This window comes from Myotis nattereri (assembly GCF_964212035.1).
Source record: "Myotis nattereri genome assembly, chromosome: 2".
NCBI lineage: Eukaryota > Metazoa > Chordata > Mammalia > Chiroptera > Vespertilionidae > Myotis > Myotis nattereri.
This window is the reverse complement of record NC_138076.1, coordinates 131,842,656-131,847,291: the sequence shown is the minus strand read 5'-3', so window position 1 is coordinate 131,847,291 and position 4,636 is coordinate 131,842,656. Positions and strand designations below refer to the sequence as shown.

Genomic DNA, 4,636 nt, shown 5'->3' with positions numbered 1-4,636 from the left:
CGTGACTGAGGGTGTCATCGCAACCTCCTGATCCGCCCTACTCTGTGCATGACAGGGAGCAGTGCCCCAACTCCCTAATCGGCCTTGCTCTGAGCCCGACCAGCGGCTGCGGGACAGGCACCTAGGGATTGGGCCTGCCCTCTGCCACCCGGGAGTGGGCCTAAGCCAGCAGGTTGTTATATCCCGAGGGGTCCCAGACTGTGAGAGGGCACAAGTGGGGCTGAGGGATACTCCCCCCACCCCCCCGCCAGTGCACAAATTTTTGTGCACCGGGCCTCTAGTTTATATATAATCCTTAAACTTACATCCTTAGCAATTACACAATAAATCTCTTTTAAGGTTAACATTTTTCTAAAATGTGAATCGTAAGGTCTAAATTAATCACAGAAGAGGTTTTGAGCTTATGCATTAAGGAAATATAAGTATCATCTTGCTCACATGTCTTCAAGCTTTTCCATAGGAAGTAATCACTGTTCACGAAAGATTTGTTTCTGCATAATTGTCCTCACCATGCCAATCAGGAGAATGATGCAGCAGCACCATTCCTTAAAAATTCAAGCTCAAGGCTGCACGGTGTATGTACTTCCATTATGACAATTACCTTATAGCTTTGTCATTACTTGTTTACACATCTGTCTCCCCCATCAGACTAAAAGCTGCTTGAAGGCAGGAGAATAGATATTCATAAATTATTTATTGAATTTTAAAAATTTAATAGATTATGCCTGAGATTAAAGCACATTAGATATGGAAAATTTACAGAAAATTGGATTTTCAGATATAAAAATACTAGGGGCTCAATGCATGAATTTGTGCACCTTGAAAGGAACTGTGGGCCATGAGGCTACAGTGGGCACGAGGGTGGGGGGATCTCAGCCTCCTCCACGCCCCCGCCTGGCCCCTCCTGCCACAGATCCCGGTCCCCTGTCTGCCGGCAGCCCTGCTCCCACGTGCTTATCGGGCTGGTCCTGCTTGCACCCACTGATGGCGTGAAGTGATTGGGGCTAGTGCCAGAAGTGGGTGCGAGTGGCGGCTGCTGCCCTGATCACCCCTCAGGAGCAGGGGGAGGTGAAGAAGCCCTTAGGGGTGATCGGAGCTGGCAGCTGCCACTCACACCCACTGATGGTGCTGAGCAATCAGGGCAGGTGCCAGGTGCCAGCAGCAGGTGCAAGTGGTGGCTTCGGTGCCAGCAGCAGGTGCGAGCACCCAGCAGGATCACAGTGTGCAGGAGCAAAGAATTTTCAGTAACCACCAGAGGCTCATCCTGATTACAGCAACCGGCACCTTGCCTTGGTCTGTCACCCCCTCACCTCCTCCACCATCCTACCACAGCCAATGCCCGCCATGTTCCACGCTCTGCTATCTACTGCCATCATGTTCCACACGTGCCCCCTGGTGGTCAGTGAACGTTATAATGACCAGTTGGTTGTTCGGTTGTTCTGCCGTTTGGTCTATTTGCATATTAGGGTTTTATATATATAGATATCATCTACTTACTCTGTGTACTTATTAGTAATCCTCAAGAATTTGAGTCAGTTTACTATTTAGAAAATCACAAAAGATAATAGTAGATTATAACTCAAAAATTTTTAAGCCAGGGAAGATTTAATTTGAACGTATAGTCAAAGCAGGGACAATTATACTGTTAAAAAAAAAAAAAAATTTTAAAGGAAATCTCACCTGTACAGAATGTAAATGGCAATACTGTTCCTATAGTTGAAGCTCAGATTTGATATGGATATTTCTGGTAGCAAAAGCAAAAAAAAAAAAGGAAACAGTCATTTATGGCTTTTATTGTCATAAAAATCAATTAGGCAGGGGAAGAAACAAATCATTATTTAGATCTTAACTCTGAAGGAAATACTTTAGAAAAAATATGATTAATCATATGAGAACTATTCCTGTGAAGCATCCCCAGAGCAATTATAATACAGAATTTCATAGATTGTTTCTCAGTTTCTTCCTCCAGGGAAGCCCAAAGCTAAACACACCCCACAAGGTAACTCTTGCAAAGGCAGTTCATTGACAATTAACACCACAACAACATGGGCTAAGGATATGCTTCTCTGTCCTTTAAGCCATAAGTGAGAAAACTATGAACCCAGTCCAAATCCAAGTCATTGCTTATGCTTATAAATAAAGTTTTATTGGGACCCAGCCATAGCCATTCAATTAGTGTCTATGGCTGCTTTTGATGAAAGTTAGTTGTTGATTTGAGTTGGATTAATACACTAGGCAGAACCATATGAAATTGCTAACTTTCCTTTTTAAACTAAAAAATGTCAACTTTATATGGATTCAGTCCAACACTTTAGAAAAAATAAGATTGAACTTTTGTTATGAAAAATCAAAGCGCTAAACAAGTCTTTTACTTGGATGGGTAATAACCCTCATATATAGTAGTGGGACAGGAAATATTGTTAATCAAAGCCAGGATATTTCCTTCTTTTTTTTTTTTTTTTTAAGATAAGTAAGCTTTATTTTCTTGTTTCTCAAATAGAATTGGCTGCGCTGGTTGCTTTTTGGTAATTAATCAAAGAGACCAAATCCCATATCCTCGTCCGACTCCTCCGACTCTTCCTTTGCTTCAACCTTGGCTGGGGCTGCAGCAGCAGCAGGAGCAGCAGTGGTGGCAGCGGCCACAGGGGCAGCAGCCACAAAAGCAGATGGATCAGCCAAGAAGGCCTTGACCTTTTCAGCAAGTGGGAAGGTGTAATCAGTCTCCACAGACAAAGCCAGAACTCGCTTATACCCATTGATGATAGAATGGGGTACCGATGCAACAGTTGGGTCACCAATGTGAAGGCATACGCTGGCAACATTGCGGACACCCTCCAGGAAGCGGGAATGCAGAGTTTCCTCTGTGATGTCAAGCACTTCCGGGTTGTAGATGCTGCCATTGTCAAACACCTGCTGGATGGTCAGCCCATAGGAGAAGGGGGAGATGTTCAGCATATTCAGCAGTGTGGCTTCGCTGGCTCCCACTTTGTCTCCAGTCTTAATCAGCTGTACATCGCTCAGGATTTCAGTGGTGCCCTGGAGATTTTAGTGGTGATGCCCAGAGCCTGGAAGAAGGAGGTCTTCTCTGGCCCGAGACCAGTATTCTGGGCTGGCACAGTGACTTCACACGGGGCAATGGCACCAGCACGGGCAGCAGCTGGCACCTTATTGGCCAGCAGCATGTCCTGGATCTCAGTGAGGTCCTCCTTGGTGAACACAAAGCCCACATTCCCCCGGATGTGAGGCAGCAGTTTCTCCAGAGCCGGGTTGTTCTCCAGGTGTCCTCGGATGGCCTGGCGCCTCATGGTGTTCTTGCCCATCAGCACCACCGCCTTCCCGCGGAGGGACATGCGGATCTGCTGCATCTGCTTGGAGCCCACATTGTCTGCGCCCACGATGAAGCATTTTGGATAATCATCCAGAAGTTGGATGATCTTAAGGAAGTAGTTGGACTTCCAGGTCTCCCTGTCTTCCCTGGGCATCGCGGCGGTGCGTCAGGGATTGCCACGCAGGGTTTAAAGACGATGTCACTCCCACGAGGACGCCTGGCGAGAGCCAGGATATTTCTGAAGAAGGAATTTTAATCTCCCAAAAACATAAAACCAGGCCTAACAATATTTTAGTTTTAGAATATTACCATTCCAGTGAAAGAAGGCAAAAATGCCAACCATTCCATTAAAAGCCCAATTTAATGGCAAACTCAGTAATGACAGCTACCCATTTCAACATGATGATTTCTATCAAATAACTGCTTGGATTTACAATATATGCACTAGTCACACAAAAGGCACATGGTAGCCCTAGCCAGGTGCTCAGTGGTTAGAGCATCGACTCACAGACTGAAGGGCCCCAGGTTCAATTATGGTCAAGGACAGGTACATTGGTTGCAGACTCGATCCCTGGCTCCAGTCAAGGCGAGTGTGGGAGGCAGCCAATTCTATGTGTCTCTCTCACATTGGTATTTCTCTCTTTCTGTCTCTCCTCCTACCTTCCACTCTATCTAAAAACCAATGGAAAAAATATCCTTGGGTGGGGATTAACAAAACAAACCCCCAAAAATGACACCATTGAACCCATGAAATTATACCAGTGTTGGAGGCATCGTGGATATTCATTACACACCAGTTTAATTAATAGTACATAAAATTGTTGTATGACACAAACAAAAATGTGCATAGATCCATCTGTGCACTGAAAATGGTGCAGTTGGAAGCATCAGCAGAACACTTCACACTAAGTAAATTATCAATAATAAATATTTATATGAGAATAAGTTCATATATTTCTTAAATGCATAATCAGCATGTTAATTTTCTAGTAGGTGCACACTGTGCTAGCGGCTGTAGAAAAATACATAATTCTGTCCCTTTAGGCAAGTAACTTTAAATCTAGCTGATGAAACACATATTAAAAAGACCAGAGTGGGAATCCACAAGACAAGTCCAAAAAAGGTGCTACATGAGTAAAGTTGGCAATAAGTAAATCATTACCATATTATATTGAATTTATTCTCCACAAAAATAAAACAGGAAAGAGGTCCAAAGGTCCAAAGTCCAGTCTTGACTGTGACATTTCTTAGCCAGAATGTCAATTGTTTTATTTCACAGTGTTAACCTTGTTTATTTGGTTAGATTAC

The 4,636-nt window shown here is 44.1% G+C and overlaps 1 pseudogene across 1 annotated transcript; it reads right to left on the bottom strand.

Moving 5' to 3' along the window:
- Positions 1-2,434: 2,434 nt before the first annotated feature.
- On the bottom strand, positions 2,435-3,540 carry LOC308513252 (large ribosomal subunit protein uL10-like; annotated as a pseudogene). Its single transcript has one exon. The product of its transcript is annotated as a large ribosomal subunit protein uL10-like (transcript).
- Between the last annotated feature and the right edge of the window lie 1,096 nt (positions 3,541-4,636).